The sequence below is a fragment of the Rhipicephalus sanguineus genome, chromosome 1, assembly GCF_013339695.2.
Source record: "Rhipicephalus sanguineus isolate Rsan-2018 chromosome 1, BIME_Rsan_1.4, whole genome shotgun sequence".
NCBI lineage: Eukaryota > Metazoa > Arthropoda > Arachnida > Ixodida > Ixodidae > Rhipicephalus > Rhipicephalus sanguineus.
This window is the reverse complement of record NC_051176.1, coordinates 12,963,823-12,979,115: the sequence shown is the minus strand read 5'-3', so window position 1 is coordinate 12,979,115 and position 15,293 is coordinate 12,963,823. Positions and strand designations below refer to the sequence as shown.

Genomic DNA, 15,293 nt, shown 5'->3' with positions numbered 1-15,293 from the left:
ATTATATCGCCTCAATGCAGTACAGCCGCTCATGCCCAAGTCTGAGAGTTGTAGCCACGCGCTTACAAATACATTTGCGACAATCTTTTACCAGGGCTGGCTGATGAATAATTTACGACGTTACGATCTGGCGTCCGATCGGACATGCGGTGGCGCGGCATGTACGCCAGAAAAGCAACGCCGGTCAACATAACCACAATGCAAACACATCTCAGGCGATTCTCGAACTTTCGCTGACCTCGGTTGCACTTTAATGTAACAGTGAAAAGCTTTCGACGCTAAAATGCGCATTCTTCAACCTTCGCCAGCAATTGCGCCGAGACCGGTCGCACTCCATATGACCCGTACGGCTCTCGGCGAAGGTAGGCCTAGCGCATCTGCTGAGTCCGTCTGTACATGCTGTCGGCGCTTCTGGGTTTAAGGATACGCAATTCGGACGTGTAAGAATTGGTGTATAGTAGGGCTTTAGTATCGGTTAACGTGAATGAACTATTTTTTCTTGCTTACGGTGTCCGTACAAGAAGCGATGGGCATCTGACGACGCGCTTTCAACAAACGCACCCCGGCAGCCACCGAAAGCCGCCGGGCGCACTCGCCGGCGCTTGGCTGACACAGACTTGTCAATTAGTGCGCCTGGTTGACATTTGGTGTTTCGCGATCGGTTATGTGTATGGTTGCACCTATCGATTGAGAGGCAAATTAGTAAACTGCAGAAGCGTAGCCAGAAATTTTTTTCGAGGGGTGGGCCTTCAACCCCCCCCCCCCCTTTGGCTACGCCCCTGGTAGACTGACACGGCCGCCGTACGTGTGTATCGTCGACTGCGCGAGAAAATACACGTTATTAAATGTCATCCGTGGTCGGCAGCTGTTTGTGTGTTATGAAGACGCGAATTGTATTTGGAAAGGAAAATCGCGTCTATATTCAGTATACGACCCGTAAAGATGAAGCCGAGCGGTGAGCTCTGTTTTGACTAGTGTTTTTACAGCAGGAGTGTTGCGCTGGAGCGTGGCGTAGTGGTAGATACTTGGGCTGAGAATCTAAAGGTGGCAGGTTCGATTCCCTCTGCCGAACGGGTTTTTTTTTGTTTCAGTAATGCTTTAGTGTCTACCTTATTCCAGTGACAATTAGGTTGTGTCGTAAACTAAGTTGGCAATGTGTTAGAAGTTGCCGATGTTCGAGGCTTCGAAGCTGCCTCTGTTGGCGTTTCAGAAACGAAAGGATGAAGATCACAAACACTTTCATTTGCTTTTACTGAAAGCTATCCTATTAACTTGCGCATAAAAGTGACATCTGTGGCGTCTTCGCTGGGAGGATTATGGTTAAGAGACAGTTATATATCGCTGTGCGGCGTCGGCCAGAAGCTCGTGCTAGGTTGTACTCCGTCTGCTTGGAAGGGTGTTCCCGACCGTCTTCACGCTACGTCGGGGCGGGGGTTCCGTGGATTGGGAACTGTATCTGAGTAGCAGCGAGATCGCAGTCTCTTTTACTCTGCCTGCAAGGAAAGAGTAAGTTCTGCGGCTAACTCTCCACTACTCCCCCACGGCGTTAAAGAACTCTGGCGAGAGTATACAGTCGCTCTATACTCCTGCAGTTCTCCCTCTAAATCTGTGAGTGTAACATGAACGAAGAAACAAATTAACATGAGCCACTTACCTAACAGAGTAGAGAGATGCGCCGGAAACTGCACTGGCCTGAGCTGACACAAGAACACCTGTCCATTACAAGATCAATCCGAGTGAGAAGCAAAAGAGCCAGTGCACCACGTAAGCTTGGCACACCTACAGGCTATCTTTCAAAAACATCACTTCTGTCACTAAACTCTAGTGACGGCGCGCTAACGCACTGAATGCCTGCCCTTTTTATTAGGAACGCGTCAATTGCTATACCTATGTCGTGTGTGTGTGTGTGTGTGTGTGTGTGTGTGTGTGTGTGTGTGTGTGCGTGCGTGCGTGCGTGCGTGCGTGCGGTTATCGCTATAGCGTTCAAGTTTAGCGTTATTTTAATTTTTGTTACTGTCATGCACGGCGGTACACGAACGATGCCTATCGTTAAACACTGCTTATGACCGCTATATCCTCAAACGAATCTTCTTTTGGGGCCGCCGCGGTGGTGCAGTGCTTAAGGTGCTCGGCTGCTGATCCGAAGTTTGTGGCTTCAATCGCGGCCGCGGCTGTAGCTTTTTTAATGGAGGCGAAAGTGCTAGAGGCCCATATACTTCAATTTAGGTCACGTTAAAAAGCCCCAGGTGTCTCAAATTTCCGGATATGAGCCCTCTACAACGGAGTGCCTTATAATCATATTGGGGTTTTGGCGCATAAAACAACTGTCTCATTAATTAGGCTTTCTTTGTGTATTCAGATGCAGTACACTCTAATCATGGTAACGTTTACGACAACATAAAAAGGCATGTAACTTATAATTTATAAGTTACATGACTGTTACAGCAATTTTATCGTTGTGTTTTCTTCGTTTCCTCTCCCATAGAGGTTACATCGACAGTAGCGTGCCATTTTAAAAGCTAAAGCACCGCGACGAGCATTGTAACCTTTAGATTGTAGCTTATAAAAGCGCAATGACTCATCCGTCAGGGGACCTACACTATGGAGTGGAAGTTTATTGATCAATGTGTCACATCGCGATCTCTCTTGTTCAAAGCTGGCTTTATCAATTGAACAGCGGATGATGTACACACAGAACGGGTCTTGGCAGCAGAAAAGAAAATCACAGAAGCAGCGATTTACATTGCCGCATACTGAGGCAAGCGATGGTGGGGTATGAAATAAAACTGGAGTTCAGTAAGCTGAGCGCACTTCCAAAACCCTAATTTAAGAAGTGACATAATCTGCACAGACATCGGCAAAAGCACCAAAACGAAAAACCATCGTATGTTGGTCAACTGTTTGTGCTAAACAACTTCTTAAGTTGCTCTTATATCTATTTCGCTTTTAAGCCACAGAAGTAATTGATTTGCCACCGGGAAGCTTCGTGCATGGCGACACGATAAAGTACTGTGAGCACGCGACAAACGACAAAATTAAACTAACGATGCGCTCGAAGAACCATCCCGTGACGCGAGCAGAATATTTTCCAAGACTCGCAATACAATTATTCGAATTTTCCTGTCGTCTTGTCTAGTTTTTTTTTCTTTGCGCGGTAAAATTAACTGACCATAAAGTACAGCAAACGTCACGGGACAACAAAGCACCAAGCACGCTTAAGCGGCATCAATTCGCCAACACGGGAGAAAAGGATGCCGCTGCGTTCACAAAACAGTCTACGACGGCCGCTCCAGTGAGGCCGCATAGGCAGATGTGTGAGCTCGCGGTGAGGCACAAATGTGGCGTCCTCGAGGCGCCGCTTCAGTTTCATCGAACCAGGGACGGCGTCATCTCTCCTAGGCTTTGCACAGCTTGAGGTGTATGCCGGGAAGAGCATTCGAATGCGACGCGGTTGGTGTGGTTGTTGAAGTCATGTATTTGCTGCTCTTTGTTTCACCGATTTAACCAGATTTTACGCTCCGCGCTTTGGGGACGTGCGTGGTCTAATCGTGTTGTGTACGTGAGTGGCGTGTACCTCGTGATAAAGTAAGCAAGGGCAGTCATTAACGTGCGCGATCCGCCGCAAATCAGCCACGAGGCATTGCAACGGGCACGTTCAGTGGGCTGCGCGGCCGTTGCAATGAGCTGCATTGCTGATTCTTCGCTTGCCTGAGACTGGCAATTGTCGAGCGGGTTGCATCCGTTGTTACGTTGGCCGAAGACAGCAGTAAACGTGATCTGCAGGTAAGGAATATTCTCTCTTCAGTACGGTATTTGCTTGTGTATATGTGTTTATGTCGTGTGTTTACCTAAATTCATGCTCATGCTTACGCTACTGTACGAGATGGGTCGTGTCAGAAAAATAAATCGTGTCATGCTTTTATGCAATGCGTTGTTATTGGCAGTATTTGCTCTTCGTTTGACTTTAGAAGATGGGTGTTTGGGCGTGTATTATCAAACATCCGACTAAGATCATTTGTTATCATACACGTTTATGTGAGAAGCGATGAAGGAAAGAAGTTTAACCCTTCTTGCTGTCGCCGTCTTGGTACCTTCAACACGCTCGATGAAGGCTGCAATCACGGCGTGAAATACTGTAGGCGGCATAAACAAAGTGCCCCAGATCAGCGTTGCCCAGGCGAGCTCTGCGTGCGCAGTAACTCGCTCCTGTCCATGGCAGTCTGGGCTCTATGTTATGTATTTGTCACCGGTATGATAATTCGTGGTGTCTATACGCAAAGTGTCGGCTAATTCAACTTTTCGCCATGCTTCAATCCCTGCTGCGGTAGCTTTAAGTGGACGGGTGAGGGTTTATGGCGGTAATGCGGGCTAGTTGGTTGTGATCACTGGCATTCACTTCGGTAGCGCAAAGAAAATTAAAGACACATTAATAAAAAAAAGCCCTCGTAGAGTAATTTAGGGTGTGCGCGCCTGTGCAACGGGTTTTTGTATTTTTTCTTGCAGTAAAGTCAGTTGATGTCTAGCGCCCGTCCTGTCTACGTGTCCTCTCTTGTGTCTGTGTCTTTTTTTTTTTTTTTTTGCTCTACCGAAATGAATGGAGAGTTTAAGTTCACGAAAGACAATGAAATGACGTTAAGAGTGCGTTTTAAGTGTCTTAGAGGGAATCACAGCATCATTCCGCGTGTAACTTAATGTAGAAAACCCGAGGCACTGCGCCTACCAAAGTAAACATTTAATACACACACACTAAAGGACGTAATTTAAGACGTGAAAAATGAATTGCTAAATCCAGTGCTTTGGCTGAGCACGTTTTAGGGGACACGCAATTGACTGGGGGAAGGCAAGTGCTGGCGCTAGAGAAAAAATGACTGTCACGACGTCTGTATCTCGAGTCGAAGCGTATTTAAAGCAAACTTCTTGGACACGTTTTCATTTTACTTGTGAACAAGGCTCCCGTGTGGGAGCCGACGCGTCCTTGTGCGTGCGTGTGTGCGTGTATGCGTGTGCGTTCGTAAGCGTGTGTGTGTGCGTGCGTGTGTGTGCGTGCGTGCGTGTGTGTGCGTGATTTATGCTTTAGTCGGCTCAGTGCCTCGGGTTTTTTAACGCCACCATGTACCATCCCAACCAGACAGGCTTCCGTCAGACTTCAAACTTCTGCGTCCTAATCTAACTTGAAACCTTAGACAAATATATGCTGAAGTCATCTCTTCCATAGTTGCACTCATACAGATCAAAATGTACGATATTCAAAATTCAGATAATGCATGCTCATGCTTACGCTACTGTAAGAGTTGGGTCGAGTCAGAAAAATAAATTATGTCATGCTTTTGCGCATTGTTGCCGGCAGTATTTGCTCTGCGTCGCTCGATTACGTCTAACTGCGTCGCTATCGAAACGGGGCAGCTGAGAATGATATGTTACGCAATAAGTGATACGCTGTGGCTTAACGATTTTTCAGATAGCACGAATGCCAGCAATCGTGCAAAGTAGGAGTCCAGAGGGGGACATGGTTAGTGTGGTTGGTATGTCTTTCGATGATCTTAGTTTTTTGGCGATAAGAATTTCTTCTCTGACACTAAGATAACTTTTTTGTTGTTATCGTTCTGTTCTAGGGTGAAAATAACGTGTCATTGTGGTTAGAAATGATGAATCAGTATACATGTGATATAACTGTCAAAGCGGGAATGTTGAAATGTACGTAGACTGCACAAATGCTGTTTTTCTTTTTTTTTTCCCGCGATATTCAATGTGTTGCGTTGGAACTGTTTACAGCATACATCCTGCCCAAGGTATGCTGGGAGGATCTCCTATCAGGCAGCTTGGAAACTACCAGACGCCGATATGCCTTACGTTCGGTGCAGCCGAGGTTATGAACTGTCAAGTGGAATATGCCCCTTGAGGAAAACGATTAGGTACAAGCATATTCAAGCTCCACGTGAAATGCCAAGTATGGTCACTGAAAAATGTAAATTGTAATATTTCTGTTTCTGATCACCTGCTGTCGTGTTTCTGCTACTAAACTGTCACTTACATTATTGTATTGCTGACTCTTGTGCTAAACAGAAGTAAATTGCATTTGGGATTAACGTGCGTTTTCAAATAAGATTTCTGTTTTCCGATAAACGTATTGCACAGGATACTAGATTTGAGGAACGCTTATGTATTGGTAAAATGAAATCCTTTAATATTTTTTTAGGAGAGGGGGGGGTAGCATGTGTCTTACATTGCATGTTATCGGCAGTTGTGTGCAATGTGGCAGTAACCGCAGGGATAGTGTAGAATAACGGTCCTCTCCTTTTAGGATCCACTGTCCAGCAAGGTGTTTGCAGAATCAGCAACTGACATATTGACTGATGAAACATGATTGTGCGTGCAGCAAGAGAGCAGATCCCGACCACCTGCTTCTGTAAATTTGTACTAACCACAGGCGACAACAAGGAGACACGATTTGAGTAGGCCTTCTATCAGCTAGACAAGTACCTGAAGCTATATTCGTAAAGTTAATCAATAAACTAATGTGTATTGATGACTATCACGCTAACTTTGACGCATTGGAGGTATAAAGCAGTGAAATATGGATTATTTTCGAATGGTGCATGTTTTTTTTCTTGTGAGCACGCAAAACCCGAGCGACAAAAGTAAAGGACTGACAATCCCCCTCTTTTTGGCTACCTTCTGGGTTTCATCTGTCTTGCTTATGTGCAAAGTGCCAGCAGTTATGGTATGCCGCACACATTACTGTACTTAAGGGGAAGCACGACGCTGATCACGTATTATTTGCAGGGGGCTCCACTCAGTGTGACCGCTCTACCCGTGGTCCACCGACCCAGGTGTCGCCTAACAGAGGGTATGTGCCTCTTTTAAATGCGAAGCATTTCTTAGCGAACCTCAGGCACTTTGGCCGTTTCTATCTACGTATCTATCTATCTAGCCGCCTACGTCTGGGCACTCTCCTGGTCGTCTCCATAACATTTAATATACCAAAATTGGCATAGCAGGGTATCAGTGTATGACGAAACCGATTCACTGGTCATGACATGAATAACGCAAAATACCTGTCGCCTACGTCATTAAACCCTGTCGCCTCAGTCACATGTGGCCCATACCCGTAAACCAGACTTAAATTTATGCGGGTATGTGCCACAAGTGATACAGAGTCGCAACCAACACAGTAACCGCGAACACACACATTGACATGCAAGGAAAGTGATAATAATAATAATTGTGAGGGTTTTATGTCCCAAAACCACGACGTGGTTATGACGGACGCCGTAGCGAAGGGCTCCGGAAATTTTGACCATCTGGTATTTAACGCTGCACCGAGATCGCACAGTACACGGGCATTGAGCATTTTGCCTCCATCGAAATGCGACCGCCGCGGCCGGGATCGAACCCGCGACCTTCGGGTCAGTAGCCGAGCACCGTAACCGCTACACCACCGCGGCGGACGCAAGGAAAGTGTGGAGGCTGAAGACAGAACACCTCTAGAAGATTCTCAACTACCATCCACTCGTCCACGTGGTCCGCAACGTGGACCACGTGGATTACGCAGAAAGCGGGGTCAATGTTTCCTACAATAAATATGCTGAGAACCAGGCCTCTTATCATTACCGGTGACTTCAACATTGATTTATCAAGACCCAACAACGCTTCGTCCTTATACTGCGTGAAAGACAGCTTGCATGTGGAGAGGGCATCAAAATACCTCGCTGCCACGTCCACGACGGGAGGCATCATAGATCGTTTCACCGTATGAGGCATACAGGATTTCCACCGGCTGCACTATACGTTCACCCTACACTAAGACTCATCATAGCCGCGATCACGAACGGATCCGATTAACAAGTCCGGTCCGAGCTGCTGGAGCTCACTGATCACTGTGATGATGACCTTGTTCAAGAAGTGTCAAGAACCCCTTCTACACATACAGACGGGTTCGTGAAACGTGCGTGCGTTCTCCGTCATAACGTACAAGTATAAGCATAACATCTGTAACTGTGACTGTAACGTACGTGCAGTGTGCCTGCGCGTGCCACTCTGCTGTGTACATATCTAGGGAAACTTTCCTGAATGAAGCTTAGTTGCGAGTAACGCCTCGTCCTGTGCATCTGTGTTCCTTCTTTGTCCTGTTCGGATCAGCGCTATCCAGTATTGAAGAATATAAGCACATTTCAGCTTATCGCGTCTGCTGTTGGTAACACCCATGTTGCGGTTGGCATCGTTACGCAACTGTAAACAACTTGGTTATAAAATACATATGCGACTCTTCAGCATATGAGTGTGCGTATACCACGTCCATATTTCTCTAGCGTCATTCCGTAACGTTTCGCTCAATGAGAGAAATTACTGCCACAGTCACTATCCCGCGCATGCTTCGCATAACATCGATTCCCTTGGTACGTGGGATCTGCCGATTTTATTTTTCTTTTGATCTTCTTTCTGCGACACATTTCGTACCACTCGCTACGCGCATGATCGGCCCAGCCAAGTGTCGTCTAGCAACAGAAGCGTGGCTCTTCCTTTAGTGCTTCTTTCTGTGCACGCCTAATCTTTCGTGCGTCTTTCTGTGGCTTTCTTATGCAGCGTACAAATATGTACACAGAGTGATGAGAACTTTCACGGAGGTGTCATATGGGCTGCCCTTTCCTGAATACACACGCTGGAGCTTTGCAATAATTCTGGTACTTGTCTGCTTAGAGCACGACAGTCGCGGTGTCCATGGAAAGAGATGTACGCTTGCCTAATCGCAAGAAAAAACACAAAACAATTTTCTTTGGAGTTGGCTTAGAGCTTGCATGCATCATAACGTCACAGCTTCGCCCACAATCATCGCGTCGTTCAAATCTGGTCTGCCACTAAAACGATAATTAAGAAGAGCAGGTATTTAAGAGCAGATAATTAAGAAGACAGATATTCTTAATCATGAGTTCTGCCATGTTATCAGACAAGTATCCTCTCTTAATCCAGTTACGTAGATTTTTAAGCATTACAATTTGCATCTCTTGAGAAAACTGCGTTCCGGTTCTTGATAAGCGCTCTTGGTATTATTGTATTTTTGCGTATGCATACTTTTACTGCGAGGTTTTCTGATAATATCATTCAGCATTCGTATATAATATGCACATGCGTACCAGCCAGCTACGTATTACGCGATGATTTCAGACATTTCTTTGGGTTTTGCGAGAAGTACGTAAAACTGCCTTAACGTGGCGTATGGCGAGTGGTTTGTATATCAATTTTGAATATACTCTACGCCGTGAAAAGCAGTGTTAATTCTCCGCACACTTCTTTACCGCCTTCAGCAGCTTCCCTGCTTTGTCAACTTCCCATTTTGGCACTATCCACGTTTCCATTGCTGATCCCACATTTGAAGGTAAACAAAATGTCAAATAGCCCTGTAACAAATAGGCAGCTGGTATTTATTATCAGATAACACATAGTTTGATAAGTTTGAAAGCGCACGGACAGGATAAAACTAATTGAAGTGTTATAATGACTCCAGCCTATGCTTAAACTGCATAGAAGCTGGACCAAGAGAGGATGGCCTGACACGTATATCATGGTACTGCTATAAAACCTCTGGTCTTCATTTTGTTGACGGGTCGACCACATTTTAATAATGAATCGCGGTTGATCATTACTATAGAGCATGCTAACTCCAAGTCGCCTCGAATACGCGAATGTTTTGTTAGCTGCCTCTTCTAATGAGCGAAAGTGACGCGTTTGGCCTCGGTCACCGCGAATGTCACGTTCTATAAGCAGTCATGCACTTGAATTATTACAATGCGCCATCGCGTGTGTTTCGAGAAGCACCTTCCATGTGACACCTTCCGCAAAAGTTCGCATTTCTTAGCGTACGTATATAGACGGTGTCTTAAAAGCGCGCAAGGAAGCACGGAAAAAACACGAGGCACGCGCAGCACGAAGTGCGACGGAGTGGAAGGCTGTGCTTCCGTTGCTGTGGCACACCTGCCTGATCCAAGCATGCGATGAGCGTGACCTCCTGGAATTTGTCGAAGAAAGAAGAGCCAAGGAAATGAGAGGCGCAGAGCGGTGGCCGTATAAAATCTCCTGCAAGCCGTTTTGTCTAAACAGTATACCGTCTACTCTACAACGTAACCTCTATTTTTACGTGAGAACACTCGATATTGTGAATGGGTACTAAAGGTTATTTCAGTAACATCAATTTTAAAAGTAAACTTGTGCATTTTGAATACAGGTTAATTTTGCAAAGGTTACTGATAGCTTCTATTTTATAGGTACACAAATTTGCGAAAATGTGCACCTTTAGTAAACGTTACCGTGCTTAGAGTGTATAGTTGCTGCGCCGCACTACTGTGTACTCGGAGGTTACACTTAACTGCGTTGCTTCGGTTACTAAAGCAAAAAGTCCGCAATGCATTTTGCCGCATAAAGAGTCATGTTGTGGGTCATTCGGTTAGAGCTTATAAGAACGGACGGGCTTGAGAAATCACGTTGCTGAAGGCAGCTAGTACTCATGCGCCAGACGACCGCTACGCCAGACGATGCGACAGACGACGTCTGTAATATGCGTTCTTTGGTGGTATGGGCCCTTACTTTTAGTGGTTTCATCCATAAAAAGGCTTCGATACTGTACACGCTTGGTAATACCCGCTGATATATACAATGGTACTCAACAATTGCGCAACATTAAGTCAACATTTTTTTGTCAACGACTATTTCGGTGATATACTCAACAGAAAAACCATTGAGTACCTATATCTTGAGCAAGCTCAACAGCTTCTGCCAAGTAACTGAAAATCTTTTGTTTCAATAAATTATCAACAGATTTTCAATCACTATTCTAAAGTGGGTTTTGTAAAGGTGTGCCTATTTGTTTCTTTCATAAAATACAAACAGGCGCGAAAAACTATTTCGCATGTCTGCAAGAGGACGCGCCGCAATGGCTACTCGTAAATTTTGTGTTTCACAAACAAATAAAACGTTGATATTCCGCTTTTCTTGCGCACAGCTCGAAAGAAGCAGATAAGGACCAAACACCACAAGCACAGGTAAGGCGATGCGCTGCGGTAGTGAGATGATTTGCCGCTTTTAAAGACAGCCACGACGCGCCTTTATTCAAATTTCGTTCCTTGTCGCGGGCAGTTCCGGTCTGGCGTAACGGAGTCGTCGCGCCTCGTGCGCGCCGGGCGCGATGAGTTCCGATATCGCCCTTGAAATTCGATGATGAATATCTCAAATTACGCGCAACATTTGTGATTTCTAAAAAATGGGAATGCCATGTAATGTCATGCACTACAACTTTCTGATATAAACAACTGCCTTCAAGTCAGTAATAAAAAGATAATTAGCTAATTAGTTTTAATTAGTTAGAACAGTGTCATTCCTAATCGGGTCAAGTATTCCCGCCTCGACGTAGAGTTCGTGGGCCTAAAACAACAGGAGCCATACAGTTATACAAATTTTCTGAAAAATCTGTATTGTCCTAAAAAAAAACACACCCTGTAGGTGTCGTCGTTTACTCAAACGTGCTTGCACCCTCCAAACACTACCTAATTAGATAGAAGGAGGCGTGTACACTGCTAAAATATATCCTGTGTGAATATCTGTTTGTAGTGGAGGCTGGCGTATGCTATCGGCTGTGATAGACCTGACGGTATAACACAAATATTTGAGTAAGCTTTAAAGATCTTCTCCTTTGCTGCAGCTTACACTGTGTGAAAAACAAGTAGTGCACTCATGAACTACATTGCTAAACGTTTTATTCCAGCTGACAGCAGTCTTAAGGTATGTTTCCACCCTTGAAAACGACGTTTTCTTCGGAAAAAGCCAATTTCACTATTTGACATTTTAAGAATGTACAGCCATTCAGAATTGTGCTGCAGCAAAAATGACTTCTCTATCTGCTTTTGTTCGAGAGTTATGTTGGATTTTACAACTACCGGTATACCTCTCTGAAACCGAAACTAAGCTTTTGTGAAAAAGATACGTACATTTCAATCAGTGAAACAAACCTAAGTTTGTGCTCCCATACGCAGGATACATGCTGATTAGTTTGTGATGAAGTATACTAAAATTTGATAGGATTGAGCAATGGTAATCGCGACTATTTTTTATTCAAATTGCGCAAATTACCACGTGGGGCACACGAAGTGACATCGTGTTTACACTGCACCAACGTGTTGTACTACCATTGTGAAAGCATTTTTTTTCTCAATTTTCTGTCCAAGATTGTTCTCTTACAGAATATAACAAGATAGGGCTAAGTTGCAAGTGATACAAAGGCCGAAACGCAAAGTGCGAAAAGTTGGTGTGCCTACAACCGAGTGAAAGCTCTGGGCAAATGATGATACAAGCACAGGGGAGGTTTTTACAAAGACATCCTGAACAAACTGAAGCCTGCGTATTCTGAACTCTCTCCAGACGATGTTTTGACGAAATGTGTCTGCGGAAAAACCAAAAACGCGAATGAATGCTTCAATGGGATGCTCTGACAGCGTGTCCCTAAAAATGTCTATGTAAGCCCGCACACTGTTTTGTTTAAACTATAACATTGTATATGTCAATTCAACAATGGAAGTATAGGCACGCTGGATATCTTGAGGCAGGCGAGTGTCGATCCTGGTTACCACACTACAGTGCTTGCCTCAGCAGGGACCGAACTCGCTTGGAGAACGCCTGCCACCAGCCAATGAGCGTGTTAAGTTAGCGCGCTCTGTACTCCAAAGGAGCACACCTGAGTGTGCTCGAGTGTGACGCTTTCAGAGCTTAACTTAACGGCGGCTTTCCGCCGGCTACTTCCAGCGGCAGGAACACGTCACATGACGAATGTTACGTTGTTTCCGCATCCGCTAGCACGCGGTTTTTTGAAGATGGCACCGCCGATAAACAACCTACTGCTGTTCTTGATATATGATGAGCTAGAAGAACTTGATGCGCGGCGATGGAGGCAGCAGCAGTGGCATATGTATGCGATGCAAACTGTTCGTGTTGTTCTCAAAGGTACGTCATCACAGGATTTCTTTCTGCTCGGCAGCATGCCGGCTGATGGCTCATTGCAGATCGCAGGAAGACAGAAACCCGTATGATCCGAGGCATCCAGGATTACGTGATCAACATTGTGCCCAGATACACACACACACAATTCAAAGAGCAGCTTCAGGATGGACAGAAACACTTTTGAGGTAAGTACTCCTATCAGTTTTAAATATAGGCGCGAATGCTCGAATAACTAATCGATTATATTCAAAAGACCGTAAATTTTTCTAATATTCAGCATCTATGGGAAAAACCCCAAAGCAACGAAGGGGTCGAATAGAGAGGGGTCACTTTTCCGGTTTTAGTCGTTGGATTATCACAATGCGTGCAGCTTAAGCTTTTACGGGACTACAGACGCGATATGTATCACCGGATGGTGGCTTTGCTTAAAACTTCCATGTTGGGGCGTCCAGCGGTTGTCACTGCGGTCAGTGGTGTATTTCAGCCTGCAGGTTGCAAAACATCTCAAAGGCTGAGCTAGTCGCTGCTATACACGAACTTACCTAAGTTTACATGAACAGTAGTATTATTTGGCAGCTAGAAGTAATCGTAATATTTTCTTTAAGCTTGTGAACGTATGTTTCAAACAGATATTGCAAAATTTTAGGGCTACATTGCAAGTGACATCCTTTATGTTCCAAAACTGTTGTGATAGTGTTAAATTTGGTGTCATCACTATTCTATTCGGTTCTAAAATTCACTATTTGCACACCTTGTCTTTTTAAACAATGCACGCGGTTTTAATCTGCCCTACCCTTCCCCCCGTAGCTGACGCCTCTGCCTTTCACTTAACAGCAGTCTGTTGGAACACTTTTTCTAGAAGGTCGCTGCACGCAACACCGCACGAATTATGCAAGGCCACAATGAATGTATGCAGACTTAATATGTTGTGACAAGTATACCTAGGGATAACAGGGCTCACTGCACTATGCATAAGCTATCATTCACAATCCAAACTGTACTGTTGGCTCACAGGTCCTGCTGAAGGACCTGGAAGCCAACACAGGACAGACTCTCCATGCAAAGGACACCAAGAATACATCTCCAGACAAAGGTACTAATGGCTCTATGGCTGCTTGGCAACCAAGAGTCCTTCCGCAGTGTTGCCGAGCGTTTTGATTTCAACAAGGGCCTCCTGCATTACGTCACTGAGAACATCATTGGACTTTGGGCAGGTGCAGCACCAGACTTTATCCAGTGCCCTTTGTCTTTGCAGGACGTAGCCAACGACTTTTATCGCAGTTGGCGGTTTCCTGGAGTTGTAGTTGCTGTGGATGGCTGCCATATTGCCATCAAGGCCCCAGAGATTGAGCAGGATGCTTATTACAACCGCAAATAGTTTCACTCGGTCATCCTGCAGGGGTGCCGTAATAGCAACCGGCGTTTACACATGTGCACACAGACTCTCCAGGAAGAATGCACGACTTGAAAGTGTTTAGTGCTTCAGGCATGGCCAGGATAATAGAGAAGCTACCGCGAAGCTTCCACATTCTTTACGACTCGGCATATGCGCTCTCACTTGGGTTGATGCGACCTTACAGAAACAATGGCCATCTAAGCGCACAAGAATTCAATGAAAGACTAAGCGCAGAAATCAGTCATTGCGCGTGGATTCGCCCATCTAAAAGGCAAATTCAGGCGGTTAAAATACCTTGACATGAATGCCACTTCACTCATGAACGATTATGTGCTGGTATCCTGTGTTCTGCACACTATCATTCTCATATCAAAGGATTCCTTTGATTGTGAAAGCACTGACGAGGAAGCTGACGACGATGAACCAGCTTTCGATGAGGACTCCACAGGAGAGTCGGACAGCAGTGGTTCACTTAAAGCGCCGAGCAGTAATGTAGTCTTTGTAGAAACTGGGAATCAAAACAAAGGCACTGACAGCTTCAGCATTCACACGTTTGTATTAACAAAGGTTTATTGCAGTTCAGTAAACAGTTGTATGAATAGCAAAAAACATTTGATGCACTGTCTTTGAACATTTTTCTGTAGATGACAACTGTTGGTATAAATAAAACACTTGCACCTATATTGCAAAGCAAAATATGAACACAAATGGCACTGCTTGATGTATGGGACAAGAGTTGGTACTTCAAGTAGCAGTGGTCTTTCGAGTCTCCATTGAGATGAGCAGCAACCTACATGGGGAATTCTCAATAACAGGTGACTTGCCCATATAAAATTCTTCCAAATCTTATAAAATATACAATATCAGCATAAGACACTACATAGAAAGCACTTTCATTACCAGAAAGCTTTCTGTT

The 15,293-nt window shown here is 45.0% G+C and overlaps 1 pseudogene; it reads left to right on the top strand.

Annotated features, from left to right (window-relative positions):
- LOC119379629 (putative nuclease HARBI1) overlaps positions 1–15,025 on the top strand; it is a 76,756-nt pseudogene extending 61,731 nt beyond the window's left edge.
- The last annotated feature ends 268 nt before the right edge of the window (positions 15,026–15,293 follow it).